The sequence below is a fragment of the Taudactylus pleione genome, unplaced genomic scaffold, assembly GCF_031769625.1.
Source record: "Taudactylus pleione unplaced genomic scaffold, aTauple2 ptg000178l, whole genome shotgun sequence".
In the NCBI taxonomy this organism is placed as follows: Eukaryota; Metazoa; Chordata; class Amphibia; order Anura; family Myobatrachidae; genus Taudactylus; species Taudactylus pleione.
In genome coordinates this window covers 4,782,076-4,800,509 of record NW_028284580.1, presented here as the reverse complement: position 1 = coordinate 4,800,509, position 18,434 = coordinate 4,782,076, and positions in this window count along the sequence as shown.

The window sequence follows — 18,434 nt, the reverse complement described above, 5'->3', positions numbered from 1 at the left end:
AAATTTTATCCATTTCATAACTGTTTACAGTAACAAAGCCTGCACAGATCATAGTGATCTGTGCAGTGCATCTCCCAAACTCAACTGCGACGTGCAGGCCCATTGATTTGTGCGGGATTACCATTGTTTTGCCATCTTTTTTGTCGTTTTACAAACCGACTGTTTGTATTATCATCTATGTGAAAGTATCGATTGTTTGTCCAATGTTCTAAACTGTGCAAGTCAAATATTTGGTCGGTTTTAACCTCCAATTTGCAAACTAGACGGCAAATCGCACAAAATTGCAACATCGTCCAAAATGACCTTTAGTAAATGTACCCCTAAATCTCTGTGCACATTTTAAATCTGCCCCACCAAAACTTTTATTTGCTTTGCTCTCATTAACCCCTTGTGGACCTGGCTCTCTGGACCCTCTCTTTTCTTTTCCTTCAATGAGTCCTCTGAGTATTGGCTTTCCATGAGTTTTCTGCTGTTTGCCATACTACTGGTGCCTGTGCTACAAACTGTTGTCTCTCTATGCTATCTATAATACCTGTTTGTGATGCTATGTTCCATTGGTGTTATTTTCTACTTCATTCTTGTTTTTCCTTCTCTCCTCCCTCCCTCAGTTTTCTTTTATGTTTTTTGTAAAATTTCAATAAAACTACTGATGATAAAAACCCAGGATGTTGACCTATTTAGCATTCAAATACTTCTTTAGGATGAAAGGGCAGGAGGTTGAAAACATAGAGCAAAATGTGCAGTAGGAAGCAGAATAATATAATGATCACCTTGAAACTCAGTCGGGTCTATTAACTCTTTTGATCATAAGACGTGTTGGTCTGGGATCTGTGTACCCCCTGCAGCCGTTCCTGTCCCTGGGCATCTGTCAATAAACAATTCAAGCTTTGGGGCTCATTCTAAACTGTACATGAATTATGTTTCCAGACTCTTATTTTCTCAGCATACTATATTACACTACTGCTACACAAGGTACTGTACTTTATTACCAATTCGATCAGTTTTAACATTTTGTTTAATTTTATTAATCATAAGTTTATTAATGTGAATTTTACATTTTTTTCGGTTCTTGACATTTAAAGCTTTCTTTTGTTAACATTTTGGAAGTCAGTGGATTGTGGAGGGGTTGGTAAAACAGGATCATATATTTTTTTCCAAAATTATTAAAATAGCCCTAGTTATAAATAATTACATGATCAACACATTGGAAAACACTTCTTTTCCAGTGTTATTACAAAAAAGATAAACAAATCAATAAGACCAATTGGTTGATAAAGAAAAAAGGGCTGGATAATAGATTTTTATATAGACAAACTTAGATTACAAATAAGTTTGCAGAATAATACACAAATGTTTATTGATTTTGGTTACATGATTCAGGGCTGCCATAAGATCTATCGGGCCTGAAAACTATAGTTTGTGGCCAAGAATGTGATGTTGTAGTCATACCCCGTTGTGAATACCAGGACCCTCTTTACATGCTGCACCATTGCTGAAGGGGGAGTAGTCACCACATCTTGTGGGCGTGTCTATGCCTTTTCGGCAGCCCAGGCCTCTAGTCAGGTCTGGATACTTTATACACTCTTTACTCCTTCGCAGTCCCCTGATAGGAGTATGTATGTTTTTCTCTAGAACATCTTTGGTTTATTTTATTATCATATTAGCATAGATAGATAGATAGATAGATTTTGATATACTAGCTGAAGTTCCTGGCATTGCGCGGGTTTAATTCTTCAAGTTATTAACTTTTATTATGTGATGTCATCCAAATCCATCCAGTAGAAGGCCCAGAACAGCCTCCCTGGGTCAAGGATCTGTCCAGCAACCCCGGGTCAAAGTTCTGCCCAGCGTACACTAACGAGAGGTCCGACTGGGTCCTTAACCCCCTAGTATGTCTTCTGGGATACAATTTTACTACTCTGTAAAGTTTTTGTCCTAATTCATCCAGTGGAAAGCTCAGAACAAAGTTCTGCCCAGCATACACCAATGGGAGGTCCGATCCCCTAGTATGTCTTCTGGGATCCAATGTTACCACTCTGTGCAGTTTTCATCCAAATTATGTGATTTCGTCCAAATCCATCCAGTGGAAGGCCCAGAACAGGCTCCCTAGGTCTAAGTTCTGCCCAGCACACTCTGCCGTGAAGTCTGACTGTGACCGCAACCACTCAATTAGACATGCCAGACCAATTGCCACCCCTCTGTGTTTCATCCAAATTCATCAAGTGGAAGGCCCACAGCCTTTCTGGGTCAAAGTTCTGCCCAACGTACACCACCGGGAGGTCCGACCGGGACCTCAACACCCTAGTATGTCTTCTGGGATCCAATATCACCATTCTGTTAAGTTTTAATCCAAATTATGTGATGTCGACCAAATCCATCCAGTGGAAGGCCCAGTACAGGCTCCCTGGGTCAAAGTTCTGTCCAGCGGACACCAACGGGAGGTCCTACTGGAACCTCAACCCCCAAGGGTGCCTTCTTCACCACTCTGTGAAGTTTTTGTCCAAATCCATTCAGTGGAAGGCTCAGAACAGGCTCCCGGGGTCAAAGGTCTGCCCAGCATACACAGCGTACACCAATGGGACATCCAAACAGGACCTCAACCCCCTTATATGTCTTCTGGGATCCAATGTTACCACTCTGTGAAGTTTTCGTTCAAATTATGTGATGTTGTCCAATCCATCCAGTGGAAGACCCAGAATAGGTTCTGCAAGGTGCACTCCGCTGTGAGGTCCGACCAGGATCCCATCCACTCCATTAGGCATCTCAGACCAATTGCCACCCCTCTGTGAAGTTTTCATCCAAATCCATCCAGTGGAAATCCCAGAAGGGGCTTCCTGGGTCAAAGTTCTGCCCAGCATCCCTGGGTCAAAGTTCTGCTTGGGGGGTCAACCCCCAAGTATTTCTTCTTGGATCCAATGTTACCACTCTGTGAGGTCTTCATCCAAATACATCCAGTGGAAGGCTCAGAACTGGCTCCCCGGGTCAAAGTTCTGCCTAGCGTACACCAACGGGGGTCCGACCGGGACCCTAACCGCCCTAAAACCTGGCCAGGATCCAACTGGACCACCTCTCGTTGGTTTCATCCCAATCAGTGCAGGGGTGTATAAATGCACAACCGGACAGACAAACAAACAGACCAATGAATTATATGTATGTATGTATATATATATATATATATATATATATATAGTCAGGTGCATAAATATTGGGACATTGACAGAATTTTAATATTTTGGCCTCTATTCACCACCACAATGGCTTTGAAATGAAACAAACAAGATGTGCTTTAACTGCAGACTTTCAGATTTAATTTGAGGGTAATTACATCCAAATCAGGTGAACGGCGTAGGAATTACAATGGTTTCTATATGTGCCTCCCACTTTTTATGGGGCCAAAAGTAATGGGACAAACTAAACAATCCTAAATCTAACTTTCACTTTTTAATACCATTGTGGTGGTGAATAGAGGCCAAAATCTGAAAATTCTGTCAATGTCCCAATATTTATGGACCTGACTGTATATGATGAAAATAGAATAGATCTGTGGTGCTGCTCCTTAAATTGTTCAGTCTCAAGGGTAGGTGGCAGCTTAGTCCTTGAAAATGCGAATTGGTAGGTTGGATAATCTAGGAACAAAGGGGGGAACAAGGAGAAACACCTGATAGTGTAGTAGTTAAAAATACCATGAGTTGAATGTATATATATTCATATGCGCGTACCATAGATATACTTGTATGTTAAGCATATAAGGAAACAATCCTTAGATTGCAGTCAAAAGGGTTCCACATCAGACGTGACCTTCAGCTTATGTTTCTCTGCCCAGGAAACCACCGACCAGATAGCTACAACCTTATTGGAGAAGAATAATTTGCTTCCATAGTGTGGTATATTTTGTAAATATTCAGTTTTAATATACAAAAATACACATATCACACACAAAACAAACAAGAAAAAGTAGCTTATCTTATAAGTCACGGTGATCAATTCCTGTTGGGGTACCTCCAGGTACAGTTAGTATGAGTCCATTCAAAAGTCATATAAGGTAGGTATAGATTATGTATAGGGATGGTGTATCTATGCCAACACGTTTCACCTCTCAGTAGGCTTCCTCAGGGGTCATGTATAGTAAAATACAGGGGGCCTTACATATCTCTGTTTACTCCATGATTTGGCCAATTTTGGCGCCAAAAAGCGTCACTTCCGGTTTTGGTGCCAGAAAGTGTCACTTCCGGTTTTGGCGCCAAAAAGCATCACTTCCGGTTTTGGCGCCAAAAAGAGTCACTTCCGGTTTGTGGCTTCCTGTTTGGCCATGTGATATCATCTCCATTTTCTTGGAGTCCATGCAGTTGGTCTTGGCGCCATTTTGTTGGAGACCAATCTCCATAGTTAATTCTCAATGATAATAAAGGATAAAAAATGTTTTATCTATTATACCAAGGACAGTTCTTAGGATTCTGGGGGACCCAAAATATCGCCAAATCTTGCAGATCAGGGTAGAAAGGCTGCATTGTGAACCATAAAAAGTACATACATAGTACATAATACTATTTCAAAAAAACCTTAATTAATTAATCCATTTAAAAATACGATTCTAGTCACATGATAAAACTATTAAAATGCATTATTAAAATCCACATGTAACGAACAACAAATCCTGCATATAAAATATATTTAAAATATATTTAAAATATGAGATTTTTCAAAAAAAAACTTTATTGTGTTCTGCTGGGAGAACATGTCACAGAACAGCCACCGGGAGGGACCAGAGCGACAGAGGAAGATGCAGGGGACCTCACCAGCTGGAAGCAGCTGGAAGCTGGAAGCACCTCACAGTGGCGGATAGTGACTCTATCAAATTCCGAAAATACATAATTTTCGGAATTTGATGAATACCATAATTTCCACATCCCCATACTAATGTATGGGGAGTGTGGAAATTTACAAATGGGGGCTTCACTAGGAGATATCAGTGATATCTCCTGTGTTAAGTCTCTTCATGAATACTAAAATAATGTAAATTAATGAAAATGTCCTTAAAAACTTTATTTTAGTGCTGATGAATAGGCCCCAATATTTTAAACAATTTGCTTCCAATAATAATTGTTCTGTTTGTACAAAGAATTTTTGGTGAGAATGTTTAAGAAACTTGCATGGAAGTCACACTTATTGAAGGGTTAAATGGAGGAGTCTATGATGAAGTGCTCTGTTCAACGTAGTTAGGAAGTTTCACACTTTGCTATGGATTTAGGTGAATGAATGTTTGTTGATATGAAGAAACATTTTTCCCAGTGTTTAATACACACGGCAAGAATGCTTCCATTATCTTTCGCACATAAATAATTACAGGATGTTTCATGTCAGATGTACGCTAGATAGATTGTAAATCCAGACATAGCAAAATATGGATGGAGAGGAAATTAAATTACAGGATTCTGGGGCTCAGTACAGTGGGTGAGGTTGATAATAATGGGGCATTATGTTGAAATATAAATAATTTTCAAAATCATTACCAAAATCATCCTTGTACCAGCTGTGTGCCTTGATTTATGCACATGTACCTAGATTTTGGGATGTGTATATTGCTAAGGAGTTACATCACAGCTTTAGTGCAGAAGAGGAAGTTTGCACTGATAAGAGGGATGCTTTTTGCTGAGTGGCATTACTGTAATCAGATAAAGAGGACATCATTTTAAGGCATACTGGGCCTGATTCAGACCCGGTCGCAAGTGCTCGCAACCGGGTCGATTGGGCCCCACAGCGCATGTGCACGACGCAGCCGGCTCCATCGTGCGCATGCGCGAGGCCCGGCTAGCGACGGGCACTCCGTCGCTCCGGGTCTCGCACCAAAGGGGGCGAGCTGTCGATGTTGAGTGACAGCTCGCCCACTTTGGTGGGCGGGGTGGGAGGTTCCCATGAGAACGCCTGCCGTTTTTGGGCTGCTCCACTGACATCACAAGTGATGTCAGTGGAGAGCTTCCGGCTCTGTTAGAGCCGAAAGCTCTCTGGGGCTTGCGATGGGCGAGACCCTACCACAAGGGTCTCGTCGCAAGCCCGATGGTCGCGATGGTCTTGACCATCGCGACCATCATCCTGGCCACTCGCAATAGTGAGCGGCTCTGAATCAGGCCCTCTGTACTTACCGGGGCTGCCAGGTCGGTGCAGCCCCGGCTGACAGACATACGTACACACACACACTCCACAATACTGGAGGATGTGTATGTTTTTTCTCAAGTTTAAACAGTCAGGTTATACATATATAAGAAGTGGTACAATCTACCACACACCCAATGAGCCACCCTCACCCTAGTAAGCTGCCCCCAGTGTGTGGGTGGATATAACTGCACTCCTTTACCTAATCACACACCAGACTGGCAGTTTCAAGGAAATAACTGTCACCCCCCTGGGACAGCCAGTGTGAGATTGCTATGTGACGCCACTCCCATTGTTCCATCGGCAGACTCACCGTTCATCTGCAGCCCCCCTCAACCGTAAAGGTAAAATTTACAGATGATTGGGACACTAATCACTAATCTATATAATTATTTCAGAAGGTCTATCCTGTCTCCTCTATGCATCTCAATTTCTCACAATGAGAGGGAGACAAGACTGACTTCTGAAAAGAAAACCGGCCACTAGGGTCAGTATGGGCGCGGGGGCAGACGGGATGATGGGTGGGTCGCGATCGAGTCACAGCTGAGCATGGGGGGGCAGGGAACAGCAGAGAGGGGGTGGGGTCAGCTACAGAGGGGACAGAGACTGAGGTGACTCCGAATATGCCAGGTCCATTATACTAGTGCACTAATTATATTGCTGTGTGACTGTAGTTAAATATAGCAAAAATATCACTACCTTGCTACTGTAATTAAAGTAGTATTTAAGCAAAGTTTTTTCTGCATCCAAAACAAATCTGTCAGGTCAGAACACCTTTAGATGGGAGATTTAGTAAAGTGCGGTTTCACCAAACCATGTTTTATTGTGTCTTTTATGTGGGATTTATTACATTACATTACATTTCAAACTGCACATTAAAACATTCTACATTTAGAAAACTACAAATTGCACAATGTAATAAGCTGCAGTTTGGCATACTTGCGTTCATTTATTTTCATTCCTCCAGGAGAGTGCCAGGACTGGCTGCAGCTGATCCATGATGAGGGGGTGGGGCCAAGCATTTCTCAACATTAGGCCCCACCCCCTCATCAATAATGCAGTGAATCACAGGTCTGTGGAGAGAGGACGGGGCCAAGAAAATGTGATTATCATAGAGTTTTATTGGACCTATCCCAACTTTATGGACCTGTGATTTGCGACATTATACTCCCCGTTTGGCCCATTTCACTAGGACATGCAGGAGGGTCATCTACTCTTCTGGGAGTCCGTGGGAGGTCTTCCAGATGTTACAGGAGAGTAGGTAAGTCTGGTTTGCACGTTTAATACAGAAATGGGCATTTTACAATTATGTTAAGTATTAAACCTTTTCTGAATCAACAACACTATGTCATATCTAAGTGCTATATACCTAAAACATTATAATTCTCTTGAATATAGGGTTTATGGGATTTTTGGGCCTATGAAGAAGTTCACATTGGTGACTACATACAGACTTTCAAACATGAGAGGAAGCTATATCCCAAAATAAATATGTACAATGTATAAGAGCAATAGAGGACACATGAGCTGATGATAATTTTTATTCAGCAATAATTGAGTCTGTGTTAAGCTCTTCGATTATTGTGTGATTTGGTTCAGCTAGTGATCAAGATAGGGCCAGGCTTCATAAACTAGTTAGGACAGCGGAGAGGATAATAGGTGTTGAACTCCCCCCTGTGCTGGAGTTGTATCTGTTCAAGGTCAGGAAGCGGGCTAGGATTATTGAAGGAGATCAATCTCATCCTGGTCATAATTTGTTTAAGTTATTACCGTGAGGTAGGCGGTACAGAGTGCAGACTGTAAAGACATCTAGCCATTTGAAAAGTTTCTTTCCTCAGGTAGTTCTTTTGTTAAATATGAGAGTAGGATAATCAAATGGGTATTTATTATTATTTTTAAATTAGGATGTTTTATATTTAGCGAAGAATTTATGGTTTTTATGTATTATCTATGTGAGTGGATGTATTAAACCTTCTATCGGATGAGGTGTTGTCATGTGTGCAAACCACTTATCATTCTAAGATAAAATAAAGACACTGAGACGTGGATTTGGCAGATAACTTGATGGCGATTTATTGGAGCAATAATAATTATTATTTATTTAAGGATGTATGGTGGCAAAGAAAGGACGGCCAGAAATCAGCCAGATCTGCTATGCCCACACACAAACAACAAAAGGCATAGCAGGCGTAGATCGCCCAGAGTGCATACACATAACCATGTAACTCATATCATCAACAAAAGGTAACGCTCACCCCCATCTTGACTTCCCACCCGTTTAGGTGGTGATACTGCCCCCCGTTAGGTTGGTACAGCCAACTACCAGTCAACGAAGGGAGCGCCCTTAAATCATAATTGCACCCGGACTGGCGACCTGCCGTTCTTTCCCGCCACCCAAAACCAAACCCACAACATACCAAAATTTATAGGGGAGGGAGGGTGGGGAAATGTGGAACAAAGAGGCTTTGGCCCACACTTTTAGCCCCCTATATATTATGTTCCTGTTACAAACCCGCCCCTGCTTGCCATAGGCTAACTCCAACAAGTAATTTGCATACATGCCTGCCCCCATCCTAGAGGTTTAAAACACCTCTTTTCTTATGCAATCTTTCGGTTTCTCTAAACCTTCTATCGGATGAGGTGTTGTCATGTGTGCAAACCACTTATCATACTAAGATAAAATAAAGACACTGAGACGTGGATTTGGCAGATAACTTGATGGCGATTTATTGGAGCAATAATAATTATTATTTATTTAAGGATGTATGGTGGCAAAGAAAGGACGGCCAGAAATCAGCCAGATCTGCTATGCCCACACACAAACAACAAAAGGCATAGCAGGCGTAGATCGCCCAGAGTGCATACACATAACCATGTAACTCATATCATCAACAAAAGGTAACGCTCACCCCCATCTTGACTTCCCACCCGTTTAGATGGTGATACTGCCCCCCGTTAGGTTGGTACAGCCAACTACCAGTCAACGAAGGGAGCGCCCTTAAATCATAATTGCACTACCCCAATAACGCCAACTCCTCAAAAAGATCCCCAATAAACAATGACAAACCCTCCTCTGTTAAATGAACTCCATCAGGTCTATACATATAACTAAATCAAAATTGAATGTTCTTATGGTAAATGACACGGCCATAATTGGCCATCACAAATTTGGCAACTGCGAAATTAAGTTTCTTCCTAGCTTCATCATTAGCATGAAAACTCCTAACCCCACGCCAGACCTGTCGAGGTACAATGCAAGACCAAATTAATTTATACAAGGGCCAGGCCGATAGCACCCTCGCCAAATCGTTGACAATATCAACTCGTAATTCTACAGTGGACCTCTGCCCTAAGTCTTTGCCTCCTAAATAAGCCACCAAAATACGTGGCCTACCAAAAAGCCTTGCATACTCTAACAGTTTAGGACAAAAGGAATGCCATCTCATACCTCTGGAACCTATCCAACGGACCCTAGCTGAATATTCAAAAATTGGAACTTGATCTGAACTCAAACCTAGCAGTCCAGAAAATATATGAGTGGCCTATAACCCAAATGTCCTGCGTGTCAAAGAGCAATCCTAAAGGTGGAGGAAAGCAGTAAATAAAAAATTAGTAATTGTCATAAAACAATAAAATTTTATGGTGTATTAGTGGGATCTGATAGAACATAAGTGAGTATCTGCCAAAAAGAAAAATTTTCTATTGGTCACCGACTTTACTATTTAAAGTGGCTGAGACAAACAGAAGACACAAAGGGGAAGAATGGGTGGGGGGGAATTGGGAAAAAACAGGTGAACTCGGCAAGAGGTAAAATAAAAACCTGCTGAGGGATGGACTATGGCCTAATTAAATGATTGAGAATAGCCGAATTGAATCCGTCAGTTCAGGTAAAAATTGTAAAATCCCTCAAGACTCCCATTGCCAGCAATGGCGAGTAGCTAATCCCGAGTAGGACGGACAGGGGTAACAGACAAGACAGGACAGTACATGAGACAAGACAAAAACCAGGCAAGCATAAAATATAAACGTAACCGGAACAGACTGTGAAATGACTTTAAACAAAGGGCCTTCACGCCTAGGTCAAATGTAACCTTTATAACTATCCGATTTCCAACGTCCTAGGGCCTTAATTTCTGATGCCGAGAAACCCACAGCTGCCGCCAAAGTTGCGGCTCCGATCAGAAACGAGTGTGTACCAAAATCTTGAGGCGGGAGGCCTAAAACTGATACACACCTCTTCAACAACCAACCAAACTGGTATTTGGTAAGCGGAGTCCTGTCCATATGCATGAGTCATGAACCAGGAACATCCGTCCGCAATAACTCATACCGCATAGCTAGTGCCACGGGGCAGATCTGTTCGTCCCTAGATGGACCCAACGAGATCCACCTACCCCTACCAGTCTGGTCGGTCTTCGACCGCCGAATCCTACAGAGAACAGACCTCTCACTGACCAGGATATCCGAGAGGAGCATGGCGGCATCAACCCATTTGGATGATGCCACCAGCTCCGATACCCTCAAGGTGCCGTGAAAAGCCTCCGAAAACACCACTTGAATCAGGACCGCCTCATACGCAGTAAGAGCCACTCTGAGAACCGCCCCTAATACTGCCGGAAGCAGATGAGCGTCCACATGTCTCCTACGGTCAGCTACTGGCCAGGAGACCTGTGCCCAACCCTTTAAAGCCTTCACAATCAGAAAACTTTTAGTAAAGTCAGGTTGGCCCTTCAATTTACAATAAAATGCAATGCCCCCCAAAGAGCGCGCAACAGAAGCCCTGGATCTGCCAGCCAAACGGAGACTCCAAATAAAAGAAAGCATCGAACGATGCTGACTCTTACCTGCCTGTTTGCTGCTACGGGAATAATCTTCCCATTCATTCCATGCCTGCCGATATGCTCGCAACGAGGAGGGGGCTAGAGACTGTTCTGCTAAGCCCTCCATGCCGGCTCGATCACCTGCCAAACATAAGAGGGGCAAAGCACAACGTCAGCACCAGGGGCCACAGATCGGAACCTAGCCCACTGGAAACGTGATAACGCATCGGCTATCTCATTCTCCACCCCAGGAACGTGTCTTGCCTTAAACATGATGTTACAGCGCAAACATTTGAGCACAGCTGCGCTAGCAAGCGCAAAACCAGCAGGGAAGCCGCATGTTGCTGATTGTATCGCATGGACCACGCCCAGGTTGTCACACCTGATAATGATGCTGCGATTGCGTAACCATTCCCCCCAGATTTCCAAGGAAACCATTATGGGAAAGAGTTTGAGAAGGAGTAAGTCCTTAGTCAAACCCTCTCCCACACATTCTTCCAGCCAACGGCCAACGCACCAGGAGCCATCAAGGTAACATCTGAACCCCGTGGTGCCTGCTGCGTCGGTGAACAGCTGCAGCTGCAAATTGTCAGCGGCTGGAGACATCCACAACCGAACGCCATTAAAATCCCGAAGAAACGAGACCCAGACAGAGAGGTCCTGCTTAATCTCTGAGGATAAACGTAGCAAATGTCTCGGTTAGTGACACCAGCCGTGGCCCTTTCCAATTTACGTGAAAAAACTCTGCCCATTGGAATTACTTTACAGGCTCCGGAGGGATTGCACCTGCCGCAGGGTAATTCTACTGGAAGCCGTGCATTCCGCTATGGCACTACGCAACTTGACAGGCTTATCGAGAGGAATGCGACAAGAACCCGCTGAGGTACAGATCTCGATACCCAGGAATGACAAGCAAGGGGAAGGGCCCTCCGTTTTGTCCGCAGCAACGGGAACTCCAAATGAAAAAACAGCGCTCGTAAAGAAAACAAAAGATAACTGCATCTGCCTGAACTGGAAGGGCCGACACACAGAAAGTCATCGAGATAGTGGGCTATCCCATGACTACCGCAAAAATTAAATAAATTAATTCCGCGCACCAGTGTAGGAAGGTGCTAAAACGCTCGAAAAACGCACAGGACACAGAACACCCCACAGGCAAGCATTTGTCTATGCAATATCCGTTGTCCAAGCTAAAAACCCATAAACTGGAATGACTCTGGGTGCAAAGGAAGTAGACGAAAAGCTGACTCAACATCTATCTTAGCCATCAGTGCGCCCGGACCATAAAACCTAATGACGTCCAAAGCATCGTCAAAAGACTGGTACACCACCGAGGAAACCTCAACTGGTATGGCATAATTTACTGACGAGCCTGGCGGATAAGACAGATGTTGCATGAGCCTGTATTTTCCTGGAATTTTCTTGGGAACCACTTCCACCGGGGAATTCACAAGATCCCTAATGGGGGTTCTGCAAAAGGCCCTGCAATGCGCCTGACGCTAATCTCGCCAGCCACTTTTTCCCTAAGAATGTGAGGCAATTCAAAGGCAGACTTCAAATTTCTAGGCGAATATGTGTCGACATCCCTGCAAATAGGTAAACGAAAACCAAAACTGAAGCCTTTTAACGAAAATTCTGCGTCCTGCAGAACCGGGTACCAACTCAACCATTTTGTTATCGCAGTGACATGGACAGGGGATGGAGCTTTACTTAGCACTTGTGCCTTCTGCTGGCTGTGCAGGCTGCTGCTGGGCACCCACCTTGAAACACTTGGCAACTCGGTGGTTGCCACCACATCGCAAGCAGAGGTGACGAAAACAACATTTTCGTCCCTGTGTACAGGTGGAATTATTAAAGGCTAAGCATTTTCCCCCAGACGCCTGCTGTTAGCCCTGACGAACTGAACTAGCTGCTTTGCTCGCGTTGTACCCCTCATAGGCAGGACGCGAAGGCTGCGTGACCTCCAGCAATGTATATTTGTCGAAGTAGGAGCATAGCTGAGAATGGAGCTTCCCGGTGATAGCTGCTTGAGGCAGTGATTGCAATAATAAGCTGTGCACCCTGTAGAAATTCACTGTAGCACATGTATTCTGTCTATTTTGTAAGTTAAACGCTCAGAATACAGTATATAATACAATCTCCTCTATTGACTGATAATAATGATTCAAAGGAGATAAAAGCTAGATCTTAGGTGCTATACATAAATAAAGCAGTGTCAAAGCCATTACCCCTTACTGTCAGATAACGCATCACTAAAGCATTCTATTCCCCCAATGATACCTCAATGCCCAGCATAATACTGACACTGGCCCTCTTTCAGAGCCACTCGCTATTTGCGGTCGTTCGTTCTAAAACAAGGGGTGGCTATTCAAATGAACCGTTCGCTGTTTGCGGTCTGTTCACTCCTCTATGTCTGAACGAGCGAACAAAACTTGCGTTCGTTTTTTGAAAAAATACGCCCCCTGGCCGCTCGCATCCTACGTCATGTCCGCTATTTATTAGATTAATCGAGTACATCGACCAGGGTATGAACTGCTCGCTATTCTTGGGGCTGGTGTTTGCTACCACAATTTTGCGAGCAGTTCTGGGTCTAAAATAACCCAGTGACGTGGTCAATGACGCTGCTGTTTTAAATATGCACACCCATAAAACGCCCGTTTTGACCTTTAAGCACGCCTGCGATCGGATCTCCACTCCTCGTTTTCAAGCACCTTCCCCTGTTACCACCCACATACGCCTCTTTCTGTCACTCAAATTATCAGGCATTCGCTATTTTGCGAGCACATGAATTTCGGCCGCACTGAGTTGTTCGCGCATGCGTATAACGATCCGTACGCATGCGCAGTTGGGCAAACATCGCTCGGAGCGAACGAGCAGTGACTTGCGTCCGGCTCTGAATCAGGGCCACTGTTTGCTGCAACTGTTTTCTACCATTAAGAGGGCATAATCAGCACTTAGACCAGCTATAAAATACATCATACGAATGTACTGAATGAAATAATTCTGGCATATACAGGACCAGCAAACACAGTAAGCAATTATATGTAGAAGTAGGGCCATCATGTCTGAGCTGAATCTTTTTATTTCATGTGCAGGCTCCTTTACAGATCATATGAGCAAGAGAATCTGGGGGAGGGCAGAAAAAGAAACCATGCACTGTCCTGGACATAGATGCACAGATTGGTCCCCTTATGTACTGGATGGTGTATTATCCAGTATTAATAATTGATCCAATAGGTGGTCCATATCAGTGCACCCCGAACAGTGCATGTTTTCCAGATCTCCTAGTTGGTGCACAACAATATTCATTACTAGCTTTTTAACTTTTTCTACTGGCTGACACATTTAAAAGATCAACAGGGACTGTAGTGCTAGTTATTTCATTTGTGACACTGAGGGGATCCTAAAAAACACGCAACTTTAGTATTATATGCTATTTCTTTTGTAGTAGTCATGGTGTGGGCTGAGGGGGGGGGGGGGGTTCAGGCAAGGCACTCATAAACCCCTCCTGCATTTGCCTATGGTGCTGGCCACTGCAGCCACAAAGATGATATTGACCAGGGACATTAAGGACTGAAGGGAAGCACCCCTCCCCCGCACTGGCAATAGGGGAACCACACCTGCAGCCCATAATAACATGGGGGCACTGTGGAGCCAGGGACCAGGGTCTGGGGAGGCTCATTACTAGGCAGGACATAGCTACACCCACCCCCAGCAGAACAAGAAATCAGAAAAGACAGTGATTGAGGACAGAAAGGAAAAGTAAAAGCAATGATATGAAGTAAGTGAAAAGAATGACTAAATACAATATGGAAAAAGAGGAGAGAAGAAGAGAAGAAGGAGAAGCACTAAGAGAGTTTTATTAAGGAAAATGACAACTGACAAAATGCACTTCCCTGTCCTGGAGGAATCTGGAACAAAGAGGCTTTGGCCCACACTTTTAGCCCACTATATAATGTTCCTGTTACAAACCCGCCCCTGCTTGCCATAGGCTAACTCCAACAAGTAATTTACATACATGCCGGCCCCCATCCTAGAGGTTTAAAACACCTCTTTTCTTATGCAATCTTTCGGTTTCTCTTCACATGTTTTGTTTTTTATGTACGTACTTGGCTTGCAGTGAACCGGAGGTAAAATCCTTGTGCACGGTTGTACATTTGGCCAATAACGTTGATTCTGATGTACGTGTACGTTGCTTTACGTTTGTCCTGCAACAAATGACATTGTGAGGAGTTACTAACAGTTTAAGAACTTGACCAAAGCAGAGATCCTGTATAATTTGGGAATTTTCTAGAATTTGACCTTGTTTTATAGTTGGAACGTAAGTGTGTTTTTCAATTTGCCCAAGGATATTTTAGGATGACTTTGCTAACGCACTAATTAGAAAGATGTGAATCACCTCTATGAAACAAGAGGACTCCTTGGAGGTGAATACAAAATTAGATGGAAAATCTTATCAATTTGATCATATTAGTGTGAGGTCTGACACAACATGAAGGTTGATTAGTCCTTTCATCCATTGCTTTCAGGATGGTGAGATAAGACAAGTACATTTCCAACAATCTGCAGATTCATGCAATTTCTATGGACATTTCATGGTGGTATCTGGGGGTTACCAGATGTGAGTATGTTGCGGACGTGCCGATTGCACGAATACCAGCGGCCAAGACCAGTCGGACATTCCTCGCCTGCCATAGGGCATATGTAACGTCACAGATTCCTCTACGACCACAGATACAAAAGCGTTTTCAGCAGCCTGCGACTTACCATCAGAAACTATTTGTTAAATCCTTTTTTGTACCACATTTTCATTATATTATTCATACTTACTGGTCCTAGGTTAGCAAACATTACTGCACCATACAAGCACACTGGGCTTGATTCAGAGCTGGATGCAATTGCAGCCATGACTGCATCTTTATGCAAATGCCACAGCTGATGGTCTTCCTACGCTTTAGATTTGCGCATATACTGTACCTCCTACTTTTATATAAGTCAAAAATGTTTGCCCCTTATATACTATCTGACTGCACCGATAGGAACACATTAGCACCAATAAGAGAAAAATAAAACACTGCACAGCACTTAAAAAATAAAACATATAGGACCTCATTTATCATCAGACTGATGACATCAATAGGCCCTGCCCCTTTCATAGAAAAGTCCACAATTTGCGGGTATACGAGGAGGGCGCGGTGCTGAATTATGCAAATTGTGCTGTTTAGCCCCGCCCCCTCCTTGCGGACCCGCAAATTCCCCATTAAATCTCCCCATCCTGCCCGCTTCACTAGGAAGTGGACAGGATGCAGGAGATCTGCCTACACTTCCAGGGGTACAGAGGGTTACCAGAAAAATCAGGAGCCTCCCGTGACTTCCGGGAGTGCAGGCAAGTATGGAGTTAGCCTTCCAAAAACATTCTCATTTATTATTCATAAATAGTGCTGTTTTTTATTGCTGTGTTCAATTTTTTTTTCCTTTGTGAGTGGACTCTCCTCGCGTTCTAGGAAAAGTATGAAAGATATGCAGTCATATCCATCCATGGGTGCCCAGGCAGTTGCTGTACCAGGGGCCAAAAATCTTCCTGGTGGCCCTGGCTAGGAACTGCACTCACTGTAAAACCACACACCACACCAGAAATAAAAGTTTAACAGTTAGGATAAAACTTTGTGCTGAAACTCACGTCCACGTAGGAAATGATCTTCACCTGCCACAGTAACGCTTTTTTGTTTCTTTTTAGTTAGCTGTTAAAGAAGGTATTGTGGGCCTGATTCAGAGCCGGACGCTATTTGCGCTCGCTCGTTCAGAAAAGGGACTGGCTATTTAAATTAAGCGCTCGCTCTTTGCGGTCTGTGGACGCCTCTATGTCTGAACGAGCGAACGAAACATGCACTCACTATTTTGAAAAAAACGCCCCCTGGCCGCTCGCATCATACGTCCTCTCCGCTATTTATTTGATTAATCTAGTACATCGAAAGGCGTATGAACTGCTCGCAGTGCTTGTGGTTGGATTTTCCTACCGCAATCATGCGAACAGTTCTGGCTAAAAGGCAACCAAGTGACGTGGTCGATGACGCTGCTTTGTTAATTATGCACACACTTAAAACGCCCGTTTTGACCATTTGGCACGCCTGTGTTCGGATCTCCACTCCCCGTTTTCAAGCACCTTCCCCTGTTACCACCCACAAACGCCTCATTCTGTCACTCAAATTAGCAGGCATTCGCTATTTTGCGTGCACATGATTTCCGACCTCAATGACTGGTTCGCACATGCGTATTACAACCCATACGCATGCGCAGTTGTGCGAACAACCCTCGGAGCGAACGAGCGGTCGCTTACGAGCGGCTCTGAATCAGGCCCTGTGTTCCCAATGGTACGTTAAAAGCACAGAAATATCAGAGAAAATAACACGTGATTAAAGTAAACACACAACACAATATAATAAGAATAATAAAGAGAAAAGGTTTAATATACGTAGTTAAGGTCAGTTTGTGGCTGTACATCATTAGTGAGCCCCATTGCCTAATTCAGCTAGACACCCAGTTGGAAATGGACACTGTTAGCATGGCTCCAAGAGAGGCTGCATTGTATTGTTGTAGCTACAAGTTTTTACTAAATGCTGGTATGCATGGAATCATTGGCGGGATACAGGCTGGATGCCGCCCGCCCATGGTGTCACACTGGTACTTTTAATATTAGGGGGTCGATTTACTAAGCAGTGTTAGGAGACAGAGTGAAAAGTGATAAGTTGCCAGCCAATCAGCTCCCGACTGTCATTTTTAAAACACATCCTGTGAGATGGCAGTTAGGAGCTGATTGGCTGGCACCTTATCACTTTTCACTCTGTCTCCTAACACTGCTTAGTAAATAGACCCCTATAGAACTTTCAAAGCTAGAGAATCACTAACGTTAATATCACTGAAATTGCTCTGTGCTGATACATTTTAATGAATGGAGAACGCTCTTCACAGAATTTACTGCATGCAACACTAGTCTCTGGGCATAACTACACCTGTGTGAAAGGGAGAAAGTGTTCCTTATGCCCTTCAATGTGCTACATAGAGAAAGCTATGCATTGCACACTAGTGCTTTCCTAACTGGTTAAGTGCTAGCATTCAAAGCCCCACTGTGACACTACTCACAGGAGCCCATAAAGAGATAATGAGATAAGAAAGTAATAGCACTACTGTACATTTAGGGCCTGATTCAGACCCACTCGCGAGCGGCTGTCCGCTCGCAAGTGGGTCGATGGTCTGCACTGAGCATGCGCACGACGGAGGGAGCTCCGTCGTGCGCATGCGCCAGACGCGACGAGCGAAGGACTTTCCTTCGCTCGTTGTGTCTGATCCAAGGGGGCGTGCTGTCGATGTTGATTGACAGCACGCCCCCTTTGGTGGGCGTGCCGGGGGCGTGCCTCCCTGACGGGGGCGTTCCCAAGGGAACGCCTCCCGTCAGAAGCCGGCCCA